Source organism: Bos indicus, chromosome 1, assembly GCF_029378745.1.
Source record: "Bos indicus isolate NIAB-ARS_2022 breed Sahiwal x Tharparkar chromosome 1, NIAB-ARS_B.indTharparkar_mat_pri_1.0, whole genome shotgun sequence".
NCBI lineage: Eukaryota > Metazoa > Chordata > Mammalia > Artiodactyla > Bovidae > Bos > Bos indicus.
The window spans coordinates 16,016,578-16,030,058 of record NC_091760.1 but is presented as its reverse complement, the minus strand read 5'-3'; positions in this window follow the sequence as shown (position 1 = coordinate 16,030,058).

Here is a 13,481-nt window from a genome sequence, read left to right as displayed (position 1 = left end):
TTGGCAGAGACAAAACAGGTTAGACAATTGACAGTACATGGAATAATCATAGGCATCATCAATGTAGCGTAACAAGGACTAGTAGGGACATTGGTCAATTTTAAATTCACATCGCCAGGATAGCTCAAGTCCCTCTTTGTTCAGGAATCAGAAGATCTATCTCCTGTTTTGGAGTACAGTCTCTGTCAAGCTGTGTTGGCTCCTTAGAGCTATCCTGAGAAATCTTATCCCCAGAAACAAGGTTTTGGGGGTGTTCATTAGAATGACACTCATTGGTAGTTCTGAATAGGTATCTGAGATCTCCCAGGGGCTCACAGGTGTATCAAGTGTCCTCTTCTGTTTTCTTCCACGGCTTGACTCATGAGTAGTGAATTCAGGAGTCATGTCCTGGTACCTTGACTGCTGTGGGGGTAGAAAGTATTACAGGGTAGGGGCCCTTCCATGTGGGCTGGAGTTGAGCCTTTGGGGACCCATCTTTCCAGACTTTAATTAGGACTTGAGTTCCTGGAGCATATAGTGGTGACTCTTTAGAATCTTTTGGGTCCTGGTTCATACCCCACAAGCGTATATCCTGTTGGAATTGCCCAATGGCCATGGTATAAGATTGGAGGGTCTGAACCTCTGGATCTAGGAAGAGGTCATTGACATAAACAAAAGGTCTCCCACATAGCATCTCATAAGGACTAAGACCAACCTGTTCCTTAGGGGCAATGTGGGTGTGGAGAAGAGCTATTGGTAAAGCCTCCTTCCATCCCAGGGAGGTCTCCGGGGTTATCTTTTTTATTGCTGATTTTAAGAATTGATTGGCTCTTTCTACTTTTCCTGAAGACTGAGGCCTCCAGGCACAATGGAGATAATAAGTAATGCCCAATGCTTTAGAGACCCCTTGGGTGACCTTAGAATTAAATGATGTCCCATTGTCACTTTGTAAATTGCCCAAACACACACACAAACATAGACACACACACACACACACACACACACTTATATGTATACATAGACATATATATGTATATATAGTTAAGAGTAGCATTAGATAAGCTTTGAAGAGTGAAAAATGGAGAAATTTAAATTTTGTATTGTTTCTTATATTAATTAATTTTATTTAGCAGATATTGTTGCTTAGTCATGAAGTCATGTCCAACTCTGTGACACCATGGACAGAAACACACCAGATTTTTTTGACCATTCATCGACTAAATGGACATGAGTTTGAGCAAATATGGGAAATACTGAAGGACAGAGAAGCCTCACATTCTAAAAGACACTGCTGCTAAATTGCTGCACACAATATGCCAGGGAATTTGGAAAACTCAGCAGTGGCCACAGGACTGGAAAAGGAGAGTTTTCATTCTAATCCCAAAGAAAGGCAATGCCAAAAAATGTTCGAACTACCACACAATTGCACTCATCTCACACTCTAGCAAAGTAGGGCTCAAAATTCTCCAAGATAGGTCTTTTCCACTGAGTCATCTCTTCTTATCAGGTGGTCTATGTATTGGAGCTTCAGCTACAGCATCAGTCCTTCCAATAAATATTCAAGACTCATTTCTTTTAGTACTGACTTGTTTGATCTCCTTGCATTTCAATGGACTCTCAAGTGTCTTCTCCAGCACCAAGGTTGAAAACATCAATTCTTAAGTGCTCAGCCTTCTATATGGTGCAACTCTAACACCTGTATATGACCACTCAAAAAACCATAGCTTTGACTATATGGACCTTTGTCAACAAAGCAATGTCTTTGCTTTTTAATATGCTGTCTAGGTTTGTCACAGCTTTTCTTCCAAGGATCAAGTGTCTCTTAATGGCATGGCTACTGTCACCATCCCCAGTGATTTTGGAGCCCAAGTAAAGAAAATCAATCACTTCTTCCACTTTCCCCCTATCTATTTGCAATGAAGTGATGGGACTGAATGTCATGATCTTAGATTCTTGCATGTTGAGTGTTAAGCCACCTTTTTAACTCTTCTCTTTCACTCTCATTAAGAGGCTCTTTATTTCTTCTTCCATTTCTGTCATTAGAATGGTATGATCTGCATGTGTGAGATTGTTGATATTTCTCCCAGCAATTTTGATTCCAAATTGTGTCATCCAGTTTGGCATTTCACATGATGTACTCTGCATATAAGTTAAATAAAAAAATATGGTAATTTGAGCATTCTTTGGCATTGCCCTTCTTTGGGATTAGAATGAAAACTGACCTTTCCCAGTCTATGCTGTTTTCTGAATTTTCTGACATTTTAAGTGCAGCTCTTCAACAGCATCATCTTGTAGGGTTTTAAGTAGATAAAATGGAATTCTTCCACCTCCACTAGCTTTGTTTGTAGTTATGCTTCCTAAAGCCCATTTGACTTCACACTCCAGGATGTCTGACTCTAGGTGAGTGACCACATCACTGCGGTTATACCGGCCATTAGGACCTTTTTTGTAGAGTTATTCTAAATATCCTTTCCATCTCATCTTAAATTTTTCCATTCCTCTTAGGTCTTTATTGATTCTGTCCTTTAGAATGTCCATCCTTACATGAAATGTTCCTTTGATCTCTCATATTCTTGACAAGATCTGTAGTCTTTCCCATTCTTTTTTCTCCTACTTCCATGCATTGTTTATTTAACAAGTCCTTCTTACCTCTTCTTGCTATTCTCTGGAACTCTGCATTCAGTTGAGTATATTTTCCCCTTTCTCCCTTGCCTTTTGCTTCTCTTCCTTCTTCAGCTATTTGTTAAGTCTCAGACAACCACTTTGCCTTATTGCATTGCTTTTCCTTTAGAAGGGTTTTGGTCACTTCCTCCTGTACAGTGTTATGAACTTCCATTCATAGTTCTTCAGGCAATCTGTTTATCAGATCTAATCCCTAGAATTTATTCATCACCTCCACTTTATAACCATAAGGGGTTTGAATTAGGTCATACCTGAATTGCCTAGTAGTTTTCCCTTCTTTGTTCAATTTAATCCTGGATTTTGCAATAAGGAGCTCATAATCCGAGTCACAGTCAGCTCTAGATCTTGTTTTTGCTTCCTGAATAGACCTTTTCCATCTTTGGCTGCAGAGGAAAAAATCAAATTGGATTTGGTATTGACCATCTAGTGAAGTCCATGTATATAGTCTTATGTTGTTGGAAAAGAGTATTTCCTATGATCAGCATGTTCTCTTGTTAAAACTCTGTTAGTTTTGCCCTGCTCCATTTTGTTCTCCAAGGCCAAACTTGTCTGTTATTCCAAGTGTATCTTGACTTTCTACTTTTTCATTCCAATCCCCTATGATGAAAATGACATTTTTTTCAGGGGGAGAAAGGTTAGTTTCAGAAGGTGTTGTTGGTTCTCATAGAACTTCTGAACTTCAGCTTTTTCAGCATCAGTGGTTGGGGCATAACTTGGATGACAGTAATGTTGAGTAGTTTGTCTTGGAAATGAACCAAGAGCATTCTGTCATTTTTGAAATTGAATACAAATACTGCATTTTGGACTCTCTTGCTGACCATGAGCACTATCCTATTTCTCTAAGGGATGCTCATCCACAGGAGTAGATATAATGGTCATGTGAAATAAATTCACTCTTCTTGTCCATTTTGGTTCACTGATTCCTAAGATGTCAATGTTCAGTCTTACCATTACTGCTTGACTATGTTCAATATACTTTGATTCACAGACATAGCACTGCAGGTTCTTATGCTGGAAAGAACAATTTCAATATTGTTTTTATAGCATCAGACTTTACTTTCATCACCAGACACATTCTGGTTCTCCAGGCAAGAATACTGGAGTGGGTTGCCATTTCCTTCTCCAGTGAACCATGTTTCATCAGAACTGTTCACTAGGACCTGTCCATCTTGGGTGACCCTGCATTGCATGGCTCTTAATTTCATGGAGTTGTGCCAGAAACTTTGCCATGACAAATCTGTGATCACTGTATCTTCCTGTCATGTATCATAAGCATGATCAATGTTTGAGACTAATTGATAAGATTCAAAAAAGAATATGCAGAAGAATGAGTATTATTAAAATCTATCCAAAACCTTTTATACTATCACATCTGGAGATCAAGTCATTGCAAATTCTCTTGGAATAGTCTTTTATAAATGGCAAGTTTTATAAGGAAGTTGCAGTTTTCTTAAACTTTGATGCATTGATTGGGAGAAGAAAATAGTCATTTTATTTGTAAGCAAGGAAGCAAACTTTGTAAAGAGGGGTGAAATATATACTCTGGAGCACTCAATGGTAGTCTTAAAGGCTTTATAATCAAGTTAGACTATGTGAAACTCCCTTACCAATTCTAATGGAACCACCTTCTGAAAAGCATAAATTTAATTTTCACTAACACAGAAATCAAGAAATTCACATTTTCACTCACCAGGGGAAAAAAAGATGAGAAAATAGTTTCCCATTAAATGACAGTTGGAATAGAACTTAGATCATTGAAGTAATAATATAAAATAAATAAGAATCCAGATATTGGAATTAGACTAGATCTGGGCCTACTTCCCAATTCTCACCATCTATCGCTCACTCTGAGCAATTTATACAAAAATTTAGGACTTGACTTTCTCACCAATAATAGTGATGTCAAACTAAGTACAATTTATCTCCAAGAATCAATGTAAGGATTTACTGAGATGATGTTTATGAAGTTCTTTGGGCAGTGTCTACCACACAGAATGAAAGAAAAAAAAAAAAAATGATTCTCTCTCTATCTGTCATATTTCAGCACTGTGTTAGTCAGCTATTTCATAACCTTTAGAGACAAACCATAATGTGTTGAATGACTTTGCCCAAGTGTAGGCTCATGCAAGGGCTCCCCAGGTGGTAAAGAACATGCCTGCCAGTGAAGGAGGCATAAAAGTCATGGGATCCATCCCTAGGTTGGAAAGATCCCTTGGAGGAGGGCATGGCAACCCACTCCAGTATTCTTGCCTGGAGAATCCCCTGGACAGAAGAGCTTGGCAGGCTATGGTCCCTAGGGTTGCACAGAGTTGGACACAACTGAAGCAACTTGGCACGCATACTCGCACACAGGCTCATGTAAACATTTTAAGCACATTTAAGGTAGACTAAGGATTCCCGGGTTACTCAGTAATAAAGAATCTTCCTGCCAAGCAGGAGACATGGATACAATCCCTAGGTGGGGAAGATCCCCTGGAGAAGAAAATAGAAACCTACTCCAGTATTCTTGCCTGGGAAATCCCATAGACAGAGGAGCCTGGAGGGCTATAGTCCCTGGGGTCACAAACAGTTAGATATAACTTAATGACTAAACAGCAACAGCAGCAAGGTAGGCTAGGCTAAGCTATGATGTTTGGTAGGTAAGGTGTAATAAATGTATTTTCATCATATGATACTTAACATGGGTTTATCAGGACCTAACCTCATGGTAAATTCAGAAAGAAATGTAATCCCCCTCTTTGGCCGCTATAGAAGATTTTCCTTCATTTAGACCTGTTTCTACTCCCTGGGAATGGTTACTAATATTGTATTTTTCAAGGACTCTTAGGGTGACTTTTGCTACCTTTGCTTTTCTGTAGGAAATGATGTGTGATTGTATGAGTAAATGTATGGGCCTGCTTCTTGACTAGATATATTTAGTACCTAGAAATCTATTTGCATTTAAACTGTCTAATTCCATTAAGTTCAAGCTGATACAAGTCCTTTAAAAACAGTGATTTTTATATGTGTTAGATTGTAATCCACCACATAACACAAAATTCCCACTTTCAAATCTCTTTAAGATGGTCCATCTTTATAATGTGATGCAAAATGGGATGAATTACAAATTTTCTTAAGATTCTTAAAAGCTCATTTGTCCAATTGAGAAACTTTACACAGCACTTCTTTAAATTTTTGTTACCTGAACACTGGTGCCCTTGATTTGACTTTTCATCTCAGGACTGTTTTGCTAGTAATATCCCGATTCTGTTCTTTATCCTTATGCTATGTATTACTCTAAGAAACTTCTGACAGCTGGAAAGTATGGCAGTGAGAGAAAAAATTTTGTGAAAGAAAAATACCCCTCTAAATACTGCTCTAAAATTTCTTTAGCATGTCTCTCTCTTGCAACAACTTATACCTGAGAAGAAAAAAAAAAAGACAATTACCACTTCAATATGCTGTCCATGAATCTGAGAGATTCATAAACTCACTTGTTACATTTTCTGTTTTCTGATTTATCACAGGCAACACATTTTCTAAGTGTTTTGCCTATACAAAATGTGGTTTTCTTAGTCTTTAGTCTCTAAAAGCAATTTCCTCACTATTCGAGTAGACTTCACCAGCCAGTCTCCTTACCTACATGCAGGCCTCTATCTCCTACCGAGTCAGAAAGCCAAGACAGAAATTTGGGGTTTTTTGTTACAATGGTATTTCATTTGTGGTGTATAAGTTTCTGTTTCCCCTTTTCTGTGTTTTATTAGTATTAGTTTCCTATTGCTGCTCTAAGAAAGGATAAGAAGTTAGTGACATACAAATCACAATTTATCACTTTACAATTCTTGAAGTCAGACTCTGACATGGGCCTCACTGGGCTAAAGTCAAAAACACTTGGGAATGAATTGTCTGATGAGACACACATGCTGACAAAGCAAAGGCTTTATTAAGTAGGAGTGATTGGGTGGAGTACAGAAGGGTTAGGGAACCCAGAAGAACTGCTCTGTGACCTGGCTTGAAATCTCAGATTTTATGGTTAGTTTCTGGGTTGTCTCTGACCAATTACATTGCTTGACCAATAGTCTGACTCAGGGTCTTCCCTGGCACTGCGTGCATCTCTCAGCCAAGATGGATTCCAATGAAAAAGACTCAGGGAGATTAGTCATCTTCTTCTTTAGGTCAGTCTTGAATTCTCCTGGTTAGTTTTCCAGGGCAGCATCATGTTCCTTACCGGGTCCTCCTGTTGTGATACAACTCATGCAAACAGGCCTGGCCAAGGTGGGAGGTTCCTTAATAGAACCCTAAGATCAATGTACGAATACGGTTGGGTTCATGGTGAGGACCTTCTTCCCAGTCATATCTTCACATGATCTTTCCTTGGTGAAAGAGGGAGAGAGTTTGTTCCTGTTTCTCATCTTTTTAGGAGGGCACTAATCTCATTATGAAGGCCCCATATTCATGATCTAATCTAACTCTATATCCCAAAGGCTTCATTCCAAGTACCATTACATTAGGGATTAGATTTCAACTCATGAATTTTTAGGGACTACGAATATTCAGTCCATAGCATAAACGTTGCCACTTTTCATCAGCAAAGCCGGCAATTGCCTACTTGGGCCTCTGCTTCTGTCAACATACTTCCTCCTCCAACTCACAACTCCCTGCCTCATTAGATCCATTTAGAGAATCCAACATAATATCTTCTCCTCGTGGTTTTTAATTAAGTCAGCAAAGTTTCTTTCTTTCTTTCTTTTTTTTTAATGTAAGGCAATATATTTGAATGTTTTGGAGATTAGAATCTGGATATACTTTAGGGACCACTATTCTGCTCAGCAGTATATATTAGAAACCATTGCAAAATATGATGTCATATTTTATAATATTATAATTTTGTATGTTGACTTGACAGAGTTTTTTGTTTTGTTTCTGCCTCATTGATATCTGGAGGTCAGCTAGACACTTGCAATAAGACGGAATTGCAAGAAACTGGATTGTGGATGATGATCTCTCATCCACTAGGCTTTTTATCATATGACCTCAAGTCATTCTGCAGTAAAATTCAAAGGTCTTTAGAGTGTGGAGAATGGCTTTCAAAAGGAGGTATTTCAGAGCATGAGTTCCAATGTGCAAATATTTATCAATCCTTTGCTTGCATAACTCTTGTTAATATAGACAACAGCTTGAAAATTTTGTGACTACATAGGACTGGATGAAGCACATGCTGGAATTAAGATTGCTGGGAGAAATATCAATAACCTCAGATATGCAGATGACACCACCCTTATGGCAGAAAGTGAAGAAGAACTAAAGAACCTCTTGATGAAAGTGAAAAAGGATAGTAAAAAAGTTGGCTTAAAGCTCAATAATCAGAAAACTAAGATCATGGCATCTGATCCTATCACTTCATGGCAAATAGGTGGGGAAACAGTGGCAGACTTTATTTTGGGGGGCTCCAAAATGTTGACTGCAGCCATGAAATTAAAATATGCTTGCTCCTTGGAAGGAAAGTTATGACCAATCTAGACAGCATATTAAAAAGCAGCAGCATTACTTTTCCAACAAATGTCCATTTAGTCAAACTATGGTTTTTCCAGTAGTTATGTATGGATGTGAGAGTTGGACTATAAAGAAAGCTGAGCACTGTAAAATTGATGCTTTTGAACTGTGGTGTTGGAGAAGACTCTTGACCATCCTAGATAGTATATTGAAAAGCAGAGACATTACTTTGCCAACAAAGGTCCGTCTAGTCAAAGCTATGGTTTTTCCTGTGGTCATGTATGGATGTGAGAGTTGGACTGTGAAGAAGGCTGAACGCCGAAGAATTGATGCTTTTGAACTGTGGTGTTGGAGAAGACTCTTGAGAGTCCCTTGGACTGTAAGGAGATCCAACCAGTCCATTCTGAATTAGATCAGCCCTGGGATTTCTTTGGAAGGAATGATGCTAAAGCTGAAACTCCAGTACTTTGGCCACCTCATGTGAAGAGTTGACTCATTTTAAAAGACTCTGATGCTGGGAGGGATTGGGGGAAGGAGGAGAAGGGGACGGCAGAGGATGAGATGGCTGGATGGCATCACTGACTTGATGGATGTGAGTCTGAGTGAACTCCAGGAGTTGGTGATGGACAGGGAGGCCTGGCGTGCTGCGGTCCACGGGGTTGCAAAGAGTCAGACACAACTGAGTGACTGAACTGAACTGAACTGAGTCAGTGTGAGAGTATTTCACCAAGAAGTATGATTTATTAACAGCAACAAATAAAACAGAATCTGCCCAAGCAGTGAAATGGCTCAAAAAATAAAAGTCACAATAGAGTTTCCACAGTTAGAAAATCATGGAATATAAAAAATAAATAATTGTAGTAATATAAAGTAATGCACATTTATATAATATACCTTATCATTCATTCTTATTATTTTTTTAATTATTTTATTGAGGTATAGTTGATTTACAATGTTGTGTTAGTTTTGGTGTATAGCAAAGTGAATCTCTTATACATATGTCTGCTGCTGCTGCTGCTGCTAAGTCACTTCAGTCGTGTCCGACTCTGTGCGACGAATTCTGATAAGGAGAATGATGAAATTACTTTTCTTGGTTTATAAATCTGGAAAGTCACAGAAACAAAATTCAAATTCAGATCAATTACTCATTCAATTTTCTTCATTAAAGCATTACATATAAAGACACAGCATAGATTGATAAAGTTTAAAATTAATCTTAGAGCATGACTAGATTAATATATACATTGGACTTGGTAATAAAGCAATATTATAAGAATCACTACACAATTAAAAATATGATTGATTTTGATATACTTAAGTATTATAAGAATAAAATATGTGCATATAATAAATATAAGGAATAGCATTATAGAAAATACATTAAAGTTTTCCATTTTAAAAGTCAGAGAAAAAATTATCAGTGTCAAGTAAAACTTATTTGGATAATCACTTACCTTGATTTCATTCCACAGTAGTAAGGAACATTCAGAGTCTAATTCTTCAGTCTATGAGTATATGAAATTCTGATTACTTTTATTTGTTATTTTTATTTTTTTGTTGGAGTATCATTGCTTTGCAATATTGTGTTAGTTTCTACTGTACAACATAATCAGCTATATGTATACATATATCCCCTCCTTCTTGAGCCTCCGTCTGTACCCCGTCTCACCCCTCTAGGTCTTCACAGAGTATGGAAGTGAGCTCCCTATGTTACACACCAACTTCCCACTCACTACCTGTTTTACACATGGTAGTATATATATGTCAATGTTACTCTTACAATTCACCTTGTCTACATGTCCATTCTCTATATCTGCGTCTCTATTCCTATCTTGAAAATAGATTCATCTGTGCTGTTTTTCTAGAATCCATGTATATGCATTAATATATGATATTTGTTTTTACCTTTCTGATTTACTGATTACTTTTAAATAGAAAATCAGTAACTTTTAAAAGGAGAATTTTTTTTTTTTTCTTATTACCACTATTCTATCTCCTCCTATTTAGCAAAGGTTATTTATAAGTTGGGCTTCCCCAGTGGCTCAGCAGTAAAGAATCTGCCTGCAATGCAGGAGTTGCAGGAGACAAGGTTCAATTCCTAGATTGGGAAGATCCCTTGGAGGAGAACATGGCAACCCAATCCAGTATTCTTGCCTGGGATCCCATAGACAGAGGAGTTAGGTGGGCTACAGTCTATACGGTCACAAAGAGTCGAACAGGACTGAAGCAGCTTAGCATGCACCCACGCATGCATTCATAAATCACTGATCTAAAGACATGTATAGAACAGTCTTTTGGACTCTGTAGGAGAGGGAGAGAGTGGGATGATTTGGGAGAATGGCATTGAAATACGTATAATATCATATATGAAACGAGTCGCCAGTCCAGGTTCGATGCACGATACTGGATGTTGGGGCTGGTGCACTGGGATGACCTAGAGGGATGGTATGGGAAGGGAGGAGAGAGGAAGGTTCAGGATAGGGAACACATGTATACCTGTGGCGGATTCATTTCAATATTTGGCAAAACCAATATAATATTGTAAAGTTTAAAAATAAAATAAAATTTAAAAAAATAAAATAAATGCAATATTAAAAAAATAAAGTATACTCATATATAAAAAAAATAAAATAATCCGTGTTTCTTGGGGATTTAAAATTAGCCATTTTATTGCTTATGTAGATTTTTAAATAGCCTATACCATATAAATTGAGAAATATCTGTGGTTGTTAATTATATGTCAACAGGGGAATGAATAAACAAAATAGATTCAAAAAACACACTTTTTATAATTGAATACTTTTTAATTTATTGAGACTTGCCTTATGACCCAGAATATCATCTATCATGGCAAATGTTCCATTTAAATTTTAAAAGAATATGTTTTCTGCTATAGTTTTGTGGAGTGTTCTATGAATGTGAATTATGTAAATTTGGTTGATAATGCTATTTGTGTGTTCTATATCTTTACTGATTTTCTGTCTCCTGGTTCTATCAATTATTCAGGGAATAATGTTAAAATCTCTAACCATAGTTGTGAATTTACCTATTTTTTCTTGTAGTCTTATCAGTTTTTGCTGTTTTTGTTTTGAAGCTCATTATTAGATATAGAAATGTTTAGGATCATTAAGTCTTATAGATGAATTGCCCCCTTTATCATTATGAAAAGACTCTACTTACCCTTGGTAAAACTCTTCTCTAAAACCTGCTTTGTCTAATATTAAGACAGTCATTACCTTAGCTACTGATAAAATAAATGAACTATTGTGAATAACACTATACAACATGAGAGTGAAGCTATCTTTTCAATACGATTTTCATTTCCTTTGGATATATACTCAGAAGTGGAATTGCTGATCATAAGGTAGTTTGATTTTTAATCTTCTAAGAAATCTTTTGCTTTTTTCCACAGTGGCAGTATCAATTTACATTCCATCAACAGTGAGGGCACAAGACTTCCTTCTTCTCCATATTCTTGCTAATATTTGTTATCTTTTCTCTTCTTAATGACAGCCATTCTAACAGATGTGAGATAATACCTCATTTTGGTTTTGATTTGCAATTTCCTGATTGTTAGTGATGTTGAACAACTTTCATGTACGTTTTGGCCATTTGCATGTCTCCACCAGAGAAATGTCTGTTCATTTCTGGTGCTGTTCTTTAGTCAGATTTTTGGCTTTGTCATTGAGTTGAATAAACCAAAATATGGAAACAACCTAAGCATTTGACAATAGGTGATTGCATGTGTACACACACAGATGTGTACACACAAAATGAAATATTATTCAATTATAAAAGAAGAGTATTCTGCCATTTGAAAAAAAACATGGATAGACCTTTAGTGCATTAGGCTAAATGAAATAAGACAGAAAGACAAATACTGTATGACTTCATTTATATATAGAATCTACAAAAGCTGAACTTTTAGAAGCAAGAGAGTAAATGATGTTATAAAGGCTTGGGGAAAGTGAGAATATGCTGGTCAAAGCATACAAACTTGTAATCAGAATATAAATGTTATGGAAATCTAACTCAGAGAATTGTGGTTAGGGTCAACAGTACTATGTGTATTATATGCCACACATTTGCCAAGAAATTTGATTTTACACATTCTCACTACAAAATGAAATATATAACTATACAATAGTTATATAACTTGAAGGAAAATGAACATGAAATCTACTTACTTTGGATTGTTGTTTTACAATCACTAAATTGTGTCTGAATATTCATTGGAAGGATTGATGCTGAAGCTGAAACTCCAGTACTTTGGCAACCTAATGTGAAGAGCTGACTCATTTGAAAAGACCCTGATGCTGGGAAAGATTGAGGTGGGAGGAGAAGGGGATGACAGAGGATGAGATGGTTGGATGGCATAACCGACTCAATGGTCATGAGTGTGAGGAAGCTCCAGGAGTTGGTGATGAACAGGGAAGCCTCGCATGAGGCAGCCATGGGGTAGCAAAGAGCCGGGCATGACTGAACGACTGAACTGAACTGACCTCCAGTAGACGGTATTTTGTCAGAACTCTTCACTATGACCTCCATCTTGGGTGGCCCTACACGATATGGCTCATAGCTTCACTGAATTACATGAGCCCCTTGGCCACAATAAGGCTGTGATTTTGGAAGGGAGTACTTTGCATATGCTTTAGGAAGAGAAGATAACCATGCTCTATGAGTGCCTTAAAAAAAAAAAAATTATTGACACAAGTATGGGTCACAACTGTAAACTTATAGGGAACAGTGTTTACAAATAAGAATTGCTCCATCAGATTATTTCGCAAGTTTCTTTAAATACTTACTAGACTTTAAAAAGCAGAACTGGCAATTATAATATGCATTGTGTGTGAAGTTTAGGGAAAAAAGATACTCGTAAGAACATCATGCTTCAAGAGTTTTCTTGGGCCTAGATCAAAATATTAGTGAAAAATCTATATCTTTATAATGTTTACTTTATTAAACTTTTTAAGATTGAAGTATACATAATGTACAATGTGTTCATTTCAGTCGTACATAAATATGATTCACTTATGCATGCTGTGCTGTGCTTAGTTGCTCAGTTATGTCTGACTCTTTGCAACACTGTGGCCTGTAGCTTGCCAGGCTCCTCAGTTCATGGATATTCTCCAGCCATGAATACTGGAGTGGGTTGTAGTTCCCTCCTCCATGGGATATTTCCAACTCAGGGATTGAACCCAGGTCTCCCATGCTGAAAGTAGATTCTTTGCTATCTCAGCCACCAGGGAAGCCCAGGAATACTGTAGTAGGTAGCCTATCCCTACTCCAGGGGGTCTTCTCAACCCAGGAATCGAACCAGGGTCTCCTACATTGTAGACAGATTCTTT